At 47.5% G+C, this 21,063-nt stretch overlaps 1 long non-coding RNA gene and 1 pseudogene across 1 annotated transcript in view; both read right to left on the reverse strand.

The window, feature by feature from the left end:
- Positions 1-9,464: 9,464 nt before the first annotated feature.
- On the reverse strand, positions 9,465-11,924 carry LOC124691432 (annotated as a pseudogene).
- A 7,513-nt stretch (positions 11,925-19,437) lies between these two features.
- LOC124691434 overlaps positions 19,438-21,063 on the reverse strand; it is a 15,278-nt gene continuing 13,652 nt past the window's right edge. The window contains exons 4-5 of the long non-coding RNA XR_006998950.1: positions 19,899-20,163; positions 19,438-19,815 (exon numbers count right to left, since the gene is read on the reverse strand). This is a non-coding gene — a long non-coding RNA (uncharacterized LOC124691434). The remainder of the gene's footprint in view (positions 19,816-19,898; positions 20,164-21,063) is intronic.

A 21,063-nucleotide genomic window follows, 5' to 3' on the forward strand; every position in this document is an offset into this window, starting at 1 on the left:
CGACTCATCCTGAATCGGCGCCGAAATACTGCCCCGGGGTGCAGCGGTTCGTCGGTGAAGTAATCGGTGTACAACATGCCCTCCATGTGTTGCCTCGCCTTGGCCTTCCGGTGACCGGGCGTCGAGCCACCACGTCGCGGCTTTGAGTTCCGCTCGGTGTATAGGGTGGCCAGAGAACCCAGGATCATCATGTGCTCTTCATCTTCAGCGGTGTTCTCCTCCTCCAAGAGCGAAACAAACATTTGCTCGTTCTCGTCATCCGAGTCCATGGCCGAGCAATCAAAACGCTGAACACCTCATGGGCGTGGTGTCGCAGTGATCGACACAGGGATCGGCATGGGGGGTGGCAAGGAGCGCCGGTGAGGTGATGGACGGCGGCGAGCTCGACGGTATCTAGGAAGTGGGTGCGGCATTTCTACCGGCGTATGCGCGGCGGGAGAGGGTGGGGGTGGTGCCGGCGGCGACGCGGCGGCGACGAGCTGGTTTGGGCAACGCGGGCGGAGTGGGGGAATCTTTGTGGGTGTGATGTCGGCAGACCTGGCCCACGCACTTTTTCACTTCATTCGGTGCTCCCAGGCGCTTCCCAGGGTGTTGGGTTCGGCCTGCAATCACCGGACGAAAAATAAGCCCAATCCGGCGAAAATTGAGCTCTTGGGGGCGCGATTGGGAAAATTTTGTCCATCCTACGTTAAAAATCGGCCTGGGAAGGGGATGCTGGGGAGCCTAGTGGAGATGCTCTAGACAATCTAGTAGATGAAGAAGATGGTGGATCTGACTACCAAGATGATGTTGGCAAATCAGCCGGTGCACCTACCGGTGATGGCGTTAAACATGTTCATGGATCTTCAGGTGTTCTTACTGATAATGAATATCCATGTGTAGCAGGGAAGACGTCACTTCATTCTCACACAACACACTACTCATTCAGGTGCTCGGACAGGTGTGACTATGTCTAGCGAGCACAGTGGAAGTGATGGTGAGGTACAATCTACTATGGAAGGCCAAAGACACCTTTTTTTTAGGATGATATTTGACACCATGGAAGATGCACATGCTCATTACAACATAAATGAAAAGCCTATTGGGTTTTCAATGACAATCGACTGATCAAGGAAATCTAGTAGAGATGATGTGAAGAGCAAGAGTGTGTTTGTATGTAACAAGACTATCAAAAATGCAGAACAAGAGTAGGTCCCATACTCCCAGTAAAAAAAACGGAACCTACTAATCACAAAGCTATGTGAGTGCAAGGCCAAGCTGCGGGTGAAACACACTGGTACTAGATAGCAAGTTAGCACACTCATGAAGTTATTCAGAAGTTTGCTTTGAGGAAGTTTCTCAGATCACAGATGTAGACACTGCCGGAAAAAAACTTACTAGTAACCGAGGTGTTTTCCGCAATTTTGACGGTAGAGGAGCCTGTCACTTATATAATGTAACTGATAGCCTCTTCATGTGACGTTCATTCGCCTGTCAGTGGAGAACAGTAGACATGACGAAAATCGCAGAACAAGGCGTCACCGGTACGTGTACATTGGGCAAGCCGAGAGGCTCGCTTTTGAAGTAACTTGCAACGACAATCTATACCCCTAATAATAAAGGAGCTAACGTTTCCGTGGTTTCGTCCGTCAAAGTGCGCTTTCGTCCATCATCCAGTGCGCCTTCATACTATCGTGCGTGCTGGGATCCGTCCGTGTTTGTAAAGGAAAACAATAGGTCCGATCTGATCGTATTGTAACTCTGCAACTCTGCGTGTCCCCGTCGGTTTACCCTCCCGTACAAGAAACACAACACCGCACCTTACGTACGTGAATTCTTCCTTCTTCCGTCCTAGGCTATCCAAAACGGAGCAGCCCAATTGTTATCCAACTCTAAGTGAACTTTGTCCTACTTGAACACTACATAGTATACAAGAACTCTCTGAACGAGTCGGCATCAAGTATCAGGTACGGCAGGTTCCCCGCGTACCCCTGCCGTCGGAAGTTGCCCGCGCACCTCCGGGTTCGTTTTAATGCCGGCTCGCCGTGGTTGTTTCGTCCGTTGTACATCGGAAAGAAAACAATCGTATGTAGTGGCTTCGAACGAATCAATTCTGCCGGGCGCCTTCGTCGACTGCCGTGATGATGCGCCCGATCGATGTGGGATAGCCACAAATTCCAGTCAGACGCCGGGCAGCCGAGAGACAGGGGAGGGGCCGAGGTGATGCGCATGACCTCCACTTCCGGCACCGGCCGCCCCACGACCTGTCGCGACGGCGCCGCACCTGCAGACCTGTCCAGCAACTCAGCAAGTGCTCTAAGGAGAGTCATCGATGGTATCGAGATCGTTGTCTTTGTGGGTTGGGTTGGCGTCTTGGCGAGCACCACAACGTCCGCGGCGACATCATAACCTTGGCCCTATGATTTGGGCAAGGAGCTATGTACCCCAACTGGCAGCATGTGTGGAAGTCGAGTTCGTCCTCGCCGGTGGAAACAGTGATGATAACGACTTGCTGGTGTGGCAACGGCAGGAATAGTGCCCCAAGCAAAGACGGTATTGCCGGAGGAGGCGTGGTGCGTGATGGACGCAATCAACCAACAAAGATGAGCAGACACGAACTTTGCTCCACGATTTGAAACAAGCAAGAAGTAAGATCAAAGATAATTAAGGAGCGCGGTGAAATCGGGTGTGGCACATAGATTTATTGAATCGGTCTTACCAGGGAGAATGAAGGTATTGACGACAGGGGCGGCCGCCACTGCCAAATGGACGAACGATAGCGGGTTGCTCGGTTCATGTTCTATTCTTCTACCGTAAATCATCACGGAACCGAAGAATTGTCTTTAGCCGCCATAATGTTTGATCATGAAATACATCTCATGTGTGTATCTAGGAGCGCTACTCTTGACTCTTTTTTACATGACTGCTGCTCTTGAACCGAGCATGTCTCAGTGGATGAGGAGGCAAGCCAGCTGGGGATGTGCATCGAAGATTTATATTTTTGGATTTGTTTCTTTTGAATACATGCTACATCTCATATTATATCGGCAGATGCAAAAAGATTCTTACATGGTAAAAGAACCACTCATTTTTAATAATTCTAGAAACACATTATATGATGTATTCCTGCAGTTCTACATATGAACCTTATAAGTGAGATTTGAAATAAAAATTTATCAGACCAGTAATGGTATTGCTTTTTTCTCAGAATATTTTAAAGGGATAACACATTTAGTTCTAGATTATTAGCATTGATCTTGAGTATGTGATGCATGTGAGCTATTTTAGATGGCTACATTTATTTTGTGCATAAGAGAAACGACTATCTGAATTTGTTTCTCCACGTTTAACTTAGTGTTAGCCGTAGCAACGCACGGGTTTTGTCCTAGTATATGAAAACATCCTTCAAGCCAAGTTATCCAGTTGACAAGAACTGGTAAAATTTGACCGTCATTAGTTAGTAACCAAAGACATGAGCTTCTCATTTCCCTGAGTCATTAGTAAATTTGCAATTACGTCCCGATTCTTCCAATATATGTTATTAGTAAAATTTCGGCAGCATCACCTCCTTCATTGGTGAGCATGAAGTGACGTTCAAATTTTTTATCCGCCATCACGGGTAAGTGTTTAGTACTGACAATTCGTCAATATCTGTCCGTCATTGGTTCATTTTATCGGGGAAAAATAATATTGTACTTGTCATATTTAATACAATTTAGGCTGGTGAATCTATGAATGCAGTAGTTCATGCTTACAATTGCAGATCAACTAGTAGTAAAAAAATTAGTAATACAGTTATTGCATCATGCACAATGTATTTTGTTGCTTACATGAGACATCAAGGTCAACAAAAGTATTACTTTCTAGAAGTTTGCAGTTTATCAATTTCAGTGGTGTGTGAATAATAATATATAATATCATAATAAAAGATCTTCATCTTCACGTGGCTGATTGATGACTCGTGAAAACGACCACTTTATATCCATCTAAATTTGGGTATCTTGTCTCAGTATGAAACACATATCTTTCTACACCCGCCATAAAGTGTTAATCAATGTCAATATGTGCAAATCTCCTTGTTTCTTTGTTTTTTTTTTGAGGAAATGGAAGTATTATGGTGGAAATGAAGGACAATTAATGATGAATTACGAGGTGGATATGTCGACAAATTAACTAGGGTTCATAGATGATTCTGAGAAGGTTTAACAAGCACAAGTACAATCATGCCCGTCTGTACGGCTTGACCATACCATGTGTTGGTGGCTTCTTCTCAAACCCAACATAAAATGCACCCAGGGCATTCGACGCACATAGAGAGAAAAACCAAATTCCGCCTCCATAGCCAGATCCAATCTACACCGAAGATCTTTCGCCGGCATCGACTTCACCGCCTCATCATCATTACCATATCCATATGATCTCTCCCCTACTTGTAATGTTGATTCATTCGCGATTGGTGACATTGTATGGCTATTTATCATTCATCTCTTTAAGATTCACAATTTTAAATATTGTTGATCTAATCATGTGCGAGTAGTGCTCACTGGCTATGGGCTGAGGCCTAGCCTCGCAGCATCAAGTGCATCTATTTACTTCTGGGACATTGTGTAATATGGTAGTAGATATTCATTTCTAGTTTCCGATCTTCTAGCCTGGATCCTAAGATTTGACAGGGAGTTAAATTCATGGGTAGTCATGGAACTTATTCGGCAAAATCAATTTGGTCACTGTACAACCAGAATACCAATTTACGGTCACTGAATACGCGTCCGAGATTCACACGCGGTCACCGCTCGCGACGTAGCGTCGTATATGCTGATGTGGCGCTAAGTGGGTCCTACTGCCAGGTAACTTAACAGGGAGATAAGAATACCCAACTGAAGGAGGGCGTTTTAGCAAAACTGCCATCCCCTTCCTGGCTCTCTCCAGCGATTCGCTCTTCGCGATGCGCCCGAGCCGCCGACTGCTGCCGCCCCGGCCGATGCCGGCCGTCCCCGGCGCCGCCGCTCTCCGGCGAGGCTCCGCCTCAATCTCCTCCTCCGGTTCCCCTTCTTCTCGACGCTGCCCTGCACCTGCTTGAGCTCCCACGGCTAACCCTAGCCCTGCCTGGTTCTACAGGATATGAAGACTGTTTCCTCATGCATGTATACAACTCAATCATCGCTGAAACCATTAGTAACGTTTGTCTTGTGTTTGCCAACATCATCAGTTCTAGCTTCAGGCTAAGTATGAGAAAAACGAAGACATGGAGGACATACTACTCTTTAGCAGATGAGTAATCAACATGAACATCCCGGGTCAAATCTGATATGTCTCAGCCGAACAAAATGAAGCTCTGAATACATGAGGACCGATTTTTGCAGTGAACAACATTCACTGTATATGTATGTATGTGTCCGTCAGTTTGCCGGTGAAAACCAATACTCTGTAGCGCGTATGGAACCTGCAGTGAAACCCAGAAGATTAGAAAGAATAGTATAGTATGTGTCTTGTCTAAAGCATTCCCGATTCATCCGCTTAGAAGCTAGCTTATGTTAATGAGAATGAGATGCATTCAAAGAGTCAGATCATTGTTGTTTGTCTTGTGTGTTGCCAACATCATCGGCAGTAGCTTCAGGCTAATTATGAATAAAACATAGACATGGAGGCTGTAGGCTTTAGCAGATGAATAGTAATAGACAGGAGACAGCATGGATTAGATCTGATTTCTATCATCCAAACAAAATGAAGCTCTGAATTAAGCACAAATCATTTATACAGCGAAATGTAAACAACATGCCTGTACATATCTGTATGGTTCTGTCAGTTCGCTGGACACTGAAGTAAAATAGGAACAAAAAAGACCTAAAATCATATACAGAACTAGGTTTGTTGCTAACTATACACTGATTTGCATCTAATTGGTACAAGCTACAGATCGATTTCCTCCTACCTATAAAGCATCCTGTGCTACAAAAAATCAGGGGCGAGGGGCATCTCGAGACAGAGGAAGGAAGACGAACAAAACTTACCGCGAGAAGAAGTGAAAGGAATGGAGAATCCAACACGAATAGATCCTCTCTCCTTGAATTACTTAAAATAATAGTACTAATAACAACGTCTCAGTTATAATCACAAATCCAATAGCATCTCTGTTCTACAGTAGAACTTCTACTGCAGTATATAAGATCCAACCAAGCAAATCACCCTCAACTTCTTGAATTAGAACCAAGCTAAAATAACATGAACAAGGTAGAGTAAGAATTATTATTACCACTTAACGAGTAATCTCCATGGTTTCAAGAAAATATATTACAAGATGACATCGTCAGAATACACTAAATCATCTAACTACAGAGTTATATATGAGCAGAGTAACAAAGTTTAGATAAGGACCGCTAGAAAATAGCAGGTGGTTAATATAGCTTCTTAGAATGTCAAGATGTCAATAGTTGATCCATGCTTAATACATTTCTAGAAAATAATTGTAAATGTCTTTTTGAGAAACTACGAATGCTATTTTGCAACCAAATACGTTAACTGTACCCGCATTTGAAGAAATTAAAGAGTGAGGCCAGTAAGTAGAATAATTTGGAAAAATCCCTCTATAATTGCAACTAGGCTTTCCAGAATGCCACCTGTAAATCTAGTACTATGACTAGCTCTTCCGGAAAATAGTCCTGTATATTTTTACTGCATCAGTGATGAATAGGAAATATTGTCACCTGTAAATCTAGTACGGTGACTCGCCGATGCAGAAAACAGTCCATGTTATTATTACTGCACAGATGCAGAAATGGATGAGCAACAGGATGAAGACATGGATGCACAAGATGAACAGGAAATATTGTCAGTAGCAGTAGGCAAGCAAACAACTGATTTGCTATGTGTTGTTATGTGTTGAAAAGCATTAGGAGTATTGACGTATTGTTACTGACCTTTGACCAATTCACTAAACAGGAGCATCTGGCACGACATTACCTCAAACACCCATTGCGCATCAAGTACCGGAAGCGGAAGGACGGCTACCACAATCATGAGGTGGTTAGAGGAGTCGTCTGTGTGGGTACTCAGTATGATCTCGTGGGAGTGGGCTGCAGCCAGCGACTACGACGGGAGCCACTGGAAGGTCAGCGAGAGCAACTCCAGCGGGTGGGAGATGACGAGGTCGTAGAGCACCGGCGAGTTCTCCTACCAGTTTAGGTTGAGGCGTAGCCTCTCCGGAGAGCGGCGGCGCCTAGGACAGCCGGCATCGGCCGGGGCGGCAGCTGTCAGTGGCTCACGCGCATCGCCAAGATCGTTGGAGAGAGTCAGGGAAGGGGATGGAAGTTTTGCAAAAACACCCGCCTCTAGCTAGGTATTCTTATCTCCCTGCTAAGTTACCTGGCTGTGGGTCCCACTCAGCGCCACATCAGCAAATACTACTCTACGTCGCGAGCGGTGACCGCGTGTGAAGCTCCAATGTGTATTCAATGACCGTATTTCCGTTGTACAATGACCAAAGTGAGTTTGCTCGACAAGTTCCATGACTAATGATGAATTTAACTCATTTGACAGGTACCCAAAGATCAGTAAAGGTATTGTGAAGTTTGAGTATGGCATGATCCAATGCTATGTTCAAGTGACAACATGCATGGTCCAGTAGTGTGGCTATCTTCTAGGGAGTAACAGTGGCATCCATGATCCTAATGCTATTTTCTAATTTATCTTAATACTAAGACTCCGCGTGTTGCTTAGGAATTCAAGGTGGATAATCGATCCATATAGACTGTGACCTGCAACATTATGGTGTTTTTAGGACGCATGACCCATATTATATGTAGTATCTTTATTCCTGGATATTGAAACATGTGAGCTTCATTTTATCTTTGAATCATATTTACTAATATATAGTTGTAGGTTAAACCTTAAGCCCTGGCCTATCTTAAAATCATTGATACACAAAACACAAGAAAACCGTTGGTCCGGTAAAGCAAACATTGGGCGGAAATTAGAAGTATTGTTCGAGTGATCTTGAACCAAAAGCAATCTTTCCATGTATTTAATAAACATAAGTATACCTTTTCTGGCGCCATTATCAGGGAAGCAATTGCTACCCCTGCTGAGGTTACTTGCGTGCACCAGATGCGGAAAACTATGAAACTAAACCTCACTTTCTAGCTTTGGTTCAGCAAAAGCAATTTAAAGGTTCCGCTTCTGACGAAGAAGGTATGCACTTGAATACTTTGACATATATATGTGATATGATGCGAATTAAGGATGTGTTACTTGAAGTTGTGGTTGATTATGACATCTGAATTTGGCATACTTTTTTTTGGTACGGAAGGAACTCACAATGACATCAATGTGTCGCAGCGCTCTCCGATATTGCAAGACTACATAAGGAACATGCTCCACTCATCAAATATAAGATCAATGACCACACATTCAACAAGGGGTACCACCTAGCCGATAGTATCTACCCACCATATGATACATTTGTGAAGACAACCCTAGAGCCTGCATAGAGAATAGAGCTTATTTTGCGACATGTCGGAAGGATGTCGAGTGGGCATTTGGTGTGCTCCAATAACATTTTGCTATTGTTCGGTCCCTTGCTCTCACCTGGTTGGATTCAACTATGTGGGAGGTGATGAACTATTGTGTGGCACAACATGATCATCGAGAGTGAGAAAAATGAACCAGTGCTAGGTGACGATCCATTTGATCATCAAGGACCCGATTCCCAACATGATCAAGTACCTGGTGTGTTTTCTACTTTCCTCGCCATGCATCAACAAATCCGAGATGATGTAGTTCATACTCAACTGCAGAATGAGCTGGTGGATCATTTGTAGGAGAAGAGAGGAAATGTTGCATGACTATTGAACAAGTTGAATTGCAATTTATTTAAATTCTTATACGAATAATTTAAGTTTTATGTTTGGATTATTGTGTGAAACTATTTATGTGTATAACATTGTAATATTATTTAAATTGTTGTTTGAAACTATCAAAATATTGCAACATGATAAAAAGAAAAAAAACATAAAAAGTTTAAGGGCTGGCCGTATTGGGTTCACCGGTACGGGGCAGGCTTCACTATATCAGCGGATGTTCTACCGGTGTTCCCAATAGGGCATTGTTGGCGCTCCTGCCAGTGCCTATTTGGGGGTCGCCCATGAGACGCTATAAGATCGGCGATAAGCTGGAGGCGGCAATAGTTTACAGCATTTTAATTCTAAATGGGGAAAAATCGCCCCAGCTTCTGCATCCAAGGGATGCACACGGCTTTTTATTAGATTATTTGCAACAACTTACAAGAGCAATACAAAAGATCAAACTCGAAGCCACCTCACTAAACCTAAACCTACAGAGGGATGAAGGGGCGATAAGCTTCGTTGATCAGTTCGATGGGTTTTTTTTATGGTTGTTTGCATCTTTGATTATGCTACATAGGTATCTGCTTAATATTAATATATTTTCTTTATCAAAAAACTATATTCAATTTTCTGAATTATGAAAGCTTTTGAACATCGAAAACTATTTCTGACCATTTGTGAACATACAACTTGCATTATCTGCTCGTACCAGGATATATGCAAACGTATTGCTGCGATAAAAGTAACAACAAAGAAATTTATGCGTTCGCATATGAAAGAAAAAAATAGGGTCCCACAAAGCATCTTCTCTTCATTATACACCATCTTCACCTCTTCTCCTTGTATACTCCAAGTTTAGCAGATGGGCAGAGGCTCCCCGTTCCACTCCTTGAGGCACTCAAGCAATGCGTCTATGTGCTTTCCTTGGTCCATGGCTACGAGAACCTTGTTAAGCTCCTCGCCGGGGGACCGAGTCTTCTCGCCGGTCAGGAACACAGTGCCAAGCTCCTCGCGCACAAACCGATATAACGGGTACGAGCGGCACTCGGTGATTCGGTTGGGTGTTGCGGCCATGCCGCTCTCCACTGCGGCACGTGCAGCCTCAACTGCCCCGGGCAGCGCCGCGCGCAACTCCTCCTCAAACAGGGCAACCTTTGCGAACACGGAGGTCTCCGCATCAAACTCTGCCATGCCATTGGCGAGGGCACGCTCAACGAGAACACCCCGTAGCTTCTTCATCAGCGGATAGTTGGAGCTGCAGGGGTCATCAGCGTAAGCGAACACCGCCTCACGCTCGATCTCCTGGAGCAGGTCTTTCTCGCAGAAGCGAGCGACATGAAGACCACCGGTGGAATTGGTACTCAAGGTCTTCTTGGCGATTTTCATTACGCAGCCCTTGACAGCGCTCTTGACATTCTCCTCGATGTGGCGCAGGTCAATAGCCTGACAGAGGGCAACCAAGAATGTCGAAGACATGAGCTTGAGGATTTCAATCGCCTCGGCGGTCTTCCTGGAGGAGATGAGACCAAGGGAGTTAACGTCTTGGTTGTGTTGCTCAGCACTCTGGACGTGGTTGGTCACCGGGTTGCCCAAGAACTGCAACTCGGAGCAGTAGGAGGCCATGGCGATCTCCGCGCCCTTTAAGCCGTAATCCAAGCTCGGGTTGCGCCCCCCGGATAAGTTTGATGGCAAGCCATTATTGTAGAGGTCGTTGACAAGCTCCGAGAACTGAGCAAACATGAGCTTGCCAATGGCTGCGATGGCCAGACGAGTGTTATCCATAGACACGCCAATAGGTGTACCTTGAAAGTTCCCACCATGAATCGCCTTGCCACGGGACACGTCAATGAGTGGGTTATCGTTGACGGAATTGATCTCACGCTCAATTGACTTGGTGGCAGCTCGGATAACCTCTATTTGGGGCCCAAGCCACTGCGGGGACGTGCGGAGCGCGTACCGGTCCTGCTTTGGCTTCATCAGAGGGTCGAGCTCGCCTTGTATCTTTGCTTGCTTCATGTAGGAGCTTCCCTCCAAGATATGCTCCATGATAGCAGCAGCCTCTATTTGTCCTGGATGGTGCTTCAGCTTGTGGGTCAGGTGATCAGTGAATTCCGGCTTGCCAGTCATGACCTCGCAGAAGACGGCAGAAATGACCTCCGCAAGGAGAGCAAGAATGTTTGCCTCGAAAAGCACGGTCGATGCAAGACCAGAGCCCACGGCTGTGCCATTCACCATGGCAAGACCCTCCTTAGGCTGCAACTCGAAGAAGCCGCCATGGATGCCTGCTAGCTTGAAAGCCTCGGCGGCATTTACCTTTGTGCCATCTGGTGCAATTGCCACAGAGTTCTCACGGCCGGTGATAAGTCCAGCTATATAAGAGAGCGGAACCAGGTCACCCGACGCGGTGATCGTGCCTCGAAGAGGCAAGCACGGCGTGACATTGGCATTGAGCAACTTGGCAACCGCCTCGAGGATCTCGAACCGGATACCAGAGTATCCTTGGAGGAGAGTGTTGATGCGGACGAGCATGGCTGCCCGTGTTGCCGCAGCCGGTAGAACGTGGCCATCGGAGCCGGTGCCGAACGCTCCGGCGTTGAGGAATCTGATGAGCTCTCTTTGGAGAGCACCGCCCTCCTTGGTCCTCCGGTGGGATGTGGCACCAAAACCCGTGGTGACGCCGTAGCTGTCGGTGCCGTTCATCATGCTGTTCATGACCCAGTCGCTGCTGGCCTTGACACGCTCACGAGCTGACTCGTCGAGCTCCACCATCACCTCGCCGGCAGCTGCCACCGCCGCGACCTTGGCGATACTCAAGCTGGCGCCCTCGATCGTCACCACAGGCTTACGGTACTCCGCCACCATCCTCTTCACCTCATCCAAGTGACTCCCCGCTAGCTCCTCGGCGGCCTTCCCCCAGTTGAGCGGGTCGGAGCGCTGTTGCCATGCACAAACCAGTGCCGTTGGCAGCAACTTGGCCATTCTCACACTCCATCGCAGTTGCAGAGGCAAAGCTTACTGAAGTGTTGTTGAATGATGTGAAGGGCGTGTATTGGTTCTCTGAAGAGAGTTGTAGAGAAGAGCTAGTGTTTGCAGCTTCAAGCTAGATGTTGCTGCTCTTCTTGGAGAGGAATGGATAGGGCGGCAAGTTTAAATAGGGGACGTGGGATGAGGAGGGAGTAGGTGCACGACGACGAAGACGAAGTGGAGTGACCACTGAGGCATAAGCAACACGAGTAGGATCACGCGGGCTATGGTTGATTCGCGGCACACGCGGGGGTTGGTGACTTGGTGCCTCGTCTGACCATGCTCGGTCTCGAAGTTCGTTTTATATTCTATAAGCTCTAGTCATCTTATCATTTTGCCTTCCACTAAGAAGAATACTTATTCCAACCGATGTCTGGTAGCATGTCCATATTTTTTGGGTTGTTGGAAGTCCCCGGCATGATCGCGCGTCTGAATGTGTCACCACGCAAAACCAGCAAGGAGATCAGGTCTCCTTTCTCCAGGAAATTGCTGGTGAAATCTATCTGCATTTGGGACAATTTCCAATCCTGCATTCCTTGGCAGCGTGGGTATTTTAGAAAATTGTTTGAAGTTCCAACTGTTCAATTATCATCAGTTCATCATATTATTGAACCAAAAGTCCGACAGAAAACTACAGTTAATGTCACCGTGTGAGTCCTCAATTTTATTTTATTTATATGTAGGTGAAATCCTTAGAGGATAACCACGATCTCAACGTACAATATGGTACCAGCTGCTTTGAGCATGACAGTCCTCCAACCGGCATCCCTCGGTCTCTGTTTCGTGGCTAGCAACGCACGTTCTGACCTCCAGCGTGTATTTTAGTACGTAAGATCGCGAGAGGATCCGTCCAGTCTTAGTCTTAGTCTCGTTCTGACTTCATTTAGACAACTATACAAGTTGTGACTTCATATCTTGAGTCATCCGCATCCACATTGAGGATTTACTAACAAAAACTTGCCCTTAAATGATCAGATAAACCAATTATCATGGAATCTCACTGCTCATATTTAGCTGAGATAATGAATAAGAAGACTCGAGACCGTTCAGCACTACTGCAAGTCATTTCAGAGATTAACTTTCTTATGCATGGTCCTAAGTTTATCTCCTTGGTAACAGTGTTAGTCACGGCCTCGCTAATCTTGCGAGATCAGAGGCCCGTACTCTCGTGTGGTGAGGCTCGGGACCTGATTGTACCACTCAGGCCCTTGACCTTCACCTCCTTGTAATCCCTGATACTTAACATATCCTCTTTTATCCGCAAAAAGGGAATTTCCCAGAGAAATGTTGTCGACAATGTACTGATTGTACCTTCGTACCAATGCAATATTTGTGTAACTTCACAGATACGAAACTGCAGTACGTATAATTTTTTTTCTCGAAATGGGGGTATAACCCTGGCTTCTGCATAAGGAGATGCACATAGCCTTTTATTGCAGGATATAGAGTGACGGACTTTGCTACCCGGCGGCGCCGCATATATGTCAAAGCGTGCGGCGCCAGCCTGGCATACTTTTTCTGCCATGCCACCGCGTTTCCTATAGAAAATTCACCCACGTCTCGCACTTTCGGTGAGGTCCACCACCACTAGTACTAAAGTGATTTGTACCAGCACTACTGCACTGGTACCACGCCAAGGTCACAGTGCTATAGTATAGTATTTTGCATCATACTACAGTGGTTTGCTTCTGAATTTTCAAGTGGCAATAGACGAGCCATGGTGGTTAACTAAAAATTAACTCAATGCAATAAAATTATAGCTTCAACATCGTAAGAATGTGAAAATTATCTAGTAAATGATGTTGCCAAGTTACTTTTTAATAATTACGAGTGTTTTAACGGACAAAACAAGCCAAAGAGACATCACCAAGAAAGTCTGGTTGCAAAAAAACTGAGAAGCACAGAGCTGCCAAGTTCTTCATACCTGCTTGCCGAATTCAACAGTGTACCGAACTGCCAGATTCATAGAACATGCTTGCCAAATTATCAGTGCCTAGTTCCCAGGTTCAAACGCCTAATTGACAATTTCCAATTGCCTAGTTGCACGATATTGTTTATGGTTGCCAAAATGATATCGTCTAGCTGCAAAATTCACACTTCCTAGCTGCCAGATTCATAGTTCCAAGCTGCCAGATTCGTAGTTCCAAGCCACAAAATTTCTGTTACTCACATGCAACTTACTCACATGCCCGATTCACAATTCCTAGCTGCCAGATTCATAGTTCCAAGCTGCCAGATTCGTAGTTCCAAGCCACAAAATTTCTGTTACTCACATGCAACTTACTCACATGCCCGATTCACAATTCCTAGCTGCCAGATTTACGCTTCCTAACTGCCAGATTGATAGTTCCAATAGCAAAGACACATGCAACTAGAAAAGTTACTCACAGAATCACAGCATAGTTCAGATGCAAAAAAGACACAAATTAGCTTCACTGAAGACTCAAGAGATAAAAGCAAACAGATCGAAGCGTGGGGGAGAAGAAAATCTCAAGGAAGCATCACCGTCGGCCGTACTCGTCACCACGACACGCCTCCATCTTTTCGGAGGCGGCGGGCTCTCTGATGCGTGCTCATCAGCGGCCTCCTGGTGGCAGCCGACGAACGCCTCCTCTTGGCGCGCATGTCTGCGACTCGCCGTTTGCTTGTAAGCGGCGGCCTCCCAGCTGTGTGCTCGGTGGCGACGGGCTTCCTTGCTGGTGCTCGGCGGTGGCCTGCCCTGTTGCGGCGTCCTCGCGCGGCAGTCTCTCTATGCTCGAGCGGCAGCGGCCTCCCGATGGGTGCTAGGCCGAGGGTGGTGTTCCCCGCTGCGCACTCAACGGCGGCGGCGGCGGCGTCTGATGTGTGCCCGACGGCGGAAGCTTCGCCCTCTCGTGCCTCTCCAGCACGGCGCTCGTCGAACCCGCTGTGCAGCGCTGCTCGAACCACCCGGCGGGGCGCTGGTCAAACCTTGGAACGCAGCTTCCAGTGGCAGTTTCCAGAGAGAGAGAGATTTTTGTGGCTGAGAGGAACTCAGGAGGAGGATGAGGGGATAAGACATGCGGGGCTGAGAGGACAAGGCCATAAGGGGGCGAAGCGTTTTTTTTCTATCGCGCCGCATGAAAAGGGCAGCCTCTCCCTAGATTTTCCCTAGAGTGACATAATGTCAACTGGCAACTGAATATCTATGGGTCCGTTTGGTGATCTTAAATCTTAATCCACACCGGTACGACTCCGGCCCAATCATCTAGTGCATGGAGGTTGGCAAAACGATGGACATACAACCACCTTGTCCACACTCTGTCATCCACGCAAACGAGAGACCAGAAAATTCTGTCGACCACATGTACCTTCACATCATATGAGGTCATGGAAAGGCCATGTAGATGCATTTTGTTACGTGAAACCATACGAGGAACTCGTGTGTGCATATATATATGTTTTGCTTATGCTCGATCATATCATTCATATGCATGGTCCTCTCAAAACGCTTCGCTCCTGTCGCTCCCCGCGAGCGACGGGGCGAACCCTAACTCTCTCCCGCCCAGGCCCTCCTCTCCTCCTCCCCCGCCGCCGCCGCCGGCGTGCGCCGCCGGGCAAAGCCCGCGCGGTGCCGGCGGCGGCGGTCCTGCTTCTACCCGCGCGCTTGGAGGGATGTCGCGGGGCGGTCCCTGCCGGCGGCGGTGCTCTTCGGTCGGCGACGGCTCCCGGTGGCGGCGCGCGGTCCGGGACGGCGGGGCTCCGGGCGGGTGGCGGCGGCGACGCGGCGGCCTAGGCTGGCGGGGTGGTGCGGCCCGGCGGCGCACCCTCCTTGCTCGGATCTCGGGCCTCTTGGGCCCCATCCGGGTAGGGCGGGCCGCCGCATGCGGGTCCGCGCCATCTCCGGCGGGCGGAAGAGGCGGCTTGAGGCCGGCGACGACGGTGACGGCGCGCCGACGGATCTTTACGAGCCCCGGGCTCGGCCGGGCCAGCTGGGCCTGGTGTGATCATGTTGATGCGTCCGGACGGTAACCGCATGCGGCGGTGGAGGCGGGTCCCTCCTGCGTGGTGGCTGTTCCGTTGTCTATCGTTCTTGGCTGGCTCTCTTCCTGCCTGCTGGTCTCGTTTTGTCGGCCACGGTGCGACGGCGTTGGTGATTGCAAGACCGTGGTGGCGCATGCTGGTGGGTGGCGAGGTTGGCGGAGCACGATGAAGTGTCCGGGGTTGTGGTTCTCTAGGGGGACAGGAGAAATCCTTGTCGGCTGACACCGACGCGGTGACGCTCATGGGCGCCGCCATTCCTTCTTGAGGGGCGCCGGGGTTCCTCCTCCCCATAACCCTTCCGCATACCGGGGGAAACCCTAGGCTTTGTCCGGGCAGCAGCGGCGTCATCGTCGCATCCCTTCTTGAAGGTGTTGCTTTGGTATGCGGCGCTTCGTAGAGCTAAGTTCGTGGTGGGAATTCTCCGGAGGGTGCAGCGGTTGCGGATCATCAGCGTTTTTCGTTGATCCGGCTTTGTCGACATTGTTTTCTTTTCTCTTCTTCATTTGTTTCTTTTGGGCTTTGGTGTGCTGTTTGCCCCAGCGGTGATCTCCATCTTGTATCGGTTGGTTGCTATATTAATATAGCGGGGCGAAAGCCTATTTCGAGAGGGGGGTACGTACATAAACAAGAAGGTGATAGGTCCAACTGTCAAATGACACTACTCCTACCAGTTTTGGACCGTCAGTTATGGATATATAGACCAAACAATTGTAGTTATCTTGCTCATATATGATTAGATATGGTCCTCTTCTAAAAAGTGACACGTGCTTTGATAACCGGTTATTACATAGTGTGCAAAACTGCAAATAATATGATTCACACACGGGGTTGGTGACTTGGTGCCTACCTTGCTCGGTCTCGAGCTTTATTTTCTATTCTAAGCTCTTGTCACATTATCATTTTGCCTTTCACCAAGAAGAATACTTATTCCAACCGATGTCTGGTAGCATGTCCATCTTCTTTGGCTAGTTAGAAGTCCTTGGCATGATCGCATGCCTGAATGTGTCACCACATAGAACCAGCAAAGAGATCTGGTCTCCTCTCTCCGGGAATTGCTGGTCAATTTATCTGCATTTGGGACAATTTCCAATTCTGCATTCGTTGGCACCATGGCTAGTTTTGAAAAAATGGCTTGAAGTTTGAACTGTTCAATTATCATAAGTTCATCATATTATTGAACCAAGAGTCCAACAGGAAACTACAGTTAACGTCACCGTATGAGTCCTCAATTTTATTTTATTTATATATGTATAGGTGAAATCCTCATAGGATGACCACGATCTCAACGTACAATATGCTACCACCTGCTTTGAGCATGACACTTCTCCGACCGGCATCTTTCGGTCTCTGTTTTGTGGCTCTTAGAATTCACTACTTCTCATGGGAAGCACTTATATATGGAGCTATAGCACCGCACGTTCTCACCTCCGGCATGTATTTCAGTATGTGAGATCGCTAGAGGCTCAGTCAAGTTTTAGTCTTAGTCTCGTTCTGACTTCATTTAGACAACTATAAAAGTTGTGAGTTCATATCTTGAGTCATCCACATCCAAATTGAGGATTTACTAACAAAAACTTGCCCTTGAATGGTCAGATAAACCGATTATCATGGAATCGCACTGCTCATACTCAGCGGAGACAGTGAATAAGAATACTCAAGAACGTTCAGCACTAGTGCAAGTCATTTCAGAGATTAAGTTTCTTATGCGTGGTCATAGGTTTATCTCCTTCGTGAAAGTGGACCGTTCGCAGAATAGTGTTAGTCACGGTCTCGCTGATCTTGTGAGATTAGAAGCCCGTACTGTCATGTGGTGAGGCTCAGGACCTGATGGTATCACTCAGGCCCTTGACCTTCACCTGCTTGTAATCACTAATACTTTACATATCCCTTTTTATCCCCAAAAAAAAAAACTGCCAGAGAAATGTTGTCGACAATGTACCGATTGTACCTTCATGCCAATGCAATATTTGCATAACTTCACATATACGAAACTGCAGTATATATAGATATAGAGTGAAATAATGGCAAGTGGCAACTGGATATCTGTGGGTCCGTTTGGTAATCTTAAATCTTAATCCGCACCGGTACCACTTCGGTCCAATCATCTAGTGCATGGAGGTTGGCAAAACGAAGGACCTACAGCCACCTTGTCGCGATTGTGTCGTCCACGCAAACGGGGGACCAGAAAATCCTGGCGACCTCATGTACCTTCACATCATATGAGGCCATGGAAATGCCATGTAGATGCATTTGGCTACATGAGGCCATACGAGGAACTCGTGTGCATATATATGTTTTGTTAATGCTAGATCATATATTCATATGTTGACATGTATGGTCCTGGATCATATATTCATATAGTAGATAAACAAGAAGGTGACACGTCCAACTGTCAAGTGACAATAATTATCAGCTCTAGGCCGGCACTTATGGATATATGAAGAAAACATGTGTAGCTATCTTGCTCATGAGCACGTCTAGCCTCCGCACGTTCTACCAAACAAGGGCTCATAGAAGTCGCATCTCCGCCACGAAAACGTCTCGTGATGTGTCTGCTGAGGGAGGCCCCGAAAACTACATCACCAGTCTGCCAAGGAGGAATCGCGACGTCTGCCAGTATCCACCCACACGGCCCCCTCCAAACTGCATCCAGGTCGATCGATAGGCGATTTTTTTTAAATAATACGAATTAATTATTTAATTTCAGGACTATCACGCGTTTTCAAAATTTTCCAAAAATGTGACTTAGTCGGCCTACGATAGGGTCGATCGGACGAGAGCAAACCGGCCAGGTGTCTAGCTGCGTTGTCCACACAAATTGTCAGGCTCGTTGGTCAGCTAGAGACCAATTGTCCTGCTACAAACCAACTGGCCCTGCCAATATTGGATTATTTGCATTGATGTATTTTGCGCGAATTTTGCTTCGTTTGCATGACGCTTAGGGTTAGCAGGGGTATAGCTGAAGGCACTTATGGCGCCATTTTTAAACGCTAGAACATACTGATACATAGTTCATACATAATGTCTGATACATAGGTGATGCATACATAAATGTCTTATACATAGATACATAAATGTCTGAGACTATGGACGGCGTCTGGGGTTTCGTGGAGGCGGCGTAACATGGGGTGTCCAACCAAACCTGTCCGGGGCCCTGGTGATACGAGCAGGGATCCAGGACCCGGACTCGGGGTCGTACTGCGTCTCCTGTGTGGGCTCTGGTGGAGGAGTGTACATACCGACATAGTTCTGCTGCTTGCTGTAATACTCCATGTGCTCAGGATCCTGATCACTAGCTCCCCATGAAGGATTGGACGCAGTGTGCTGCGTGTATCCTGTGCCACGAAACATAAGTGATGTCAAACTAAGTGGAGTATATTCTATATGGAACACAATAGCTGGAATAGTACATACCCTGCGTGTATCCTGGTCCTCCCATGAAAGGGGCCTGTTGCTGCTGCCACTCGTTGAAAGCAACTTGCTGCTAATAGTCACCGAACATACCGCGCTGCTGGTACTGAAAGTAATCGACGGAAGGAGTGTGTTGCTGCTGCTGCTGCTGCTGTCACGGCGAACCTCCTGCCTGGTCAGGAGGTGGTGGTCTGGGTGTCACCGTCGGTGTGAGACGTGACCGTTATCCGTGGTGCTGGTACTGAAAGTCGTCAACGGAAGGAGTGTGCTGCTGCTGCCACGACGAACCTCCTGCCCGGTCAGGAGGTGGTGGTCTGGGTGTCGCCGTCGGTGTGAGACGTGGCCGTCGCTGCTGTTGTGTCGAGGGCCGCGGTGGAAGGAGGTGGCGCTGAATGACATCGGAACTACGGTTGCACGTGATAGCCGAGTAGATCCCGCGTTGCTTGTCCTCGAGACGCCTCAACCATGACACATGTTGGTCGCGCTGTAGAAGACGCGCAATAGACACTTGACGTGTGTACCGAGCGACTTCATCCTGTAAGTCTGCAGTCAGCTGACCCTGAAAAATCATGGTAGCATATAAATCGTAGAACCCAATAGGTAAACGACAAGTATGATGGTGGAATAGAAAGTAGTACGTACCGCGTGCTGTCGACTGCCGGCTGTTGACTGAGTCGGGTACATATCGTGCATAGACGCAGGAGGCGCCTCGGCTGGATCAGTCGGCGGGATGAGGCGCACTAGCGTGGCTGCAGTGTACCTCTGCAGATATGCGTCAAACTCCCGTGGATCAAACTGCTCATTGTTCGGCCAGATGTGTGTTGTCGCACCATCCCACTCAGCAACATACGAGCCAACGCGCTGAAGCCACCATGTCGAGGAGTGGTTAGTACCCTTCCTGCTGTACCTGCAGAAAATAATTGTGTTAGTTAGCCGAACCATGATGAACAATCTTAAACTTAGCGAGTGGCAGCAGAGGCCCCTTTCATGGGAGGAGCAGGATACACGCAGGGTATGTACTATTCTAGCTATTGTGTTCCATATAAACTATATTCCACTTAGTTTGACATCACTTATGTTTCGTGGCACAGGATACACGCATCACACTGCCCCCAATCCTTCATGGGGAGCTAGTGATCAGGATCCTGAGCACATGGAGTATTACAGCGCACAGCAGAACCATGTCGGTATGCACACTCCTCCACCAGAGCCCACACAGGAGATGCAGTACGGGTCCTGGATCCCTGCTCGCATTACCAGGGCCCCGGACAGGTTCGGTTGGACACCCCATGTTACGCCGCCTCCACGAAACCCCAGACGTCGTCCGTAGTCTCAGACATTTATGTATCTATGTATCAGACATTTATGTATGCATCACCTATGTATCAGACATTATGTATGAACTATGTATCAGTATGTTCTAGCGTTTAAAAATGGCGCCATAAGTGCCTTTATATCCCTGCTAACCCTAAGTGTATGCTGCAAATAAACCTAAGCGTGTGCTGCAAACATGCATGCAAACAATCGGAGGCCGGTCGGACTGTAGGAGGCCAATTGGTCTCTAGTTGTCCAATTGGTCAGCTATCGACCAGTTGGTCAGCTATCGACCAACGAGTTTGGTCATTTGGGTCAGCCATCCAGCCGACACCCTATCAGTCTGCCCCTGTCTGAACGGACTACTATAGTCCGACCGAGTCACACTTTTGTAAATATTTCAAAACGCGTGATAGTCCTGGAATTAAATAATTAATTTGTATTATTTAAAAAAAAATTCGCTCGATCGATATGGACCACGGTAATCTGCGTA

The sequence above is a fragment of the Lolium rigidum genome, chromosome 2 (assembly GCF_022539505.1).
Source record: "Lolium rigidum isolate FL_2022 chromosome 2, APGP_CSIRO_Lrig_0.1, whole genome shotgun sequence".
Classification (NCBI taxonomy): Eukaryota; Viridiplantae; Streptophyta; class Magnoliopsida; order Poales; family Poaceae; genus Lolium; species Lolium rigidum.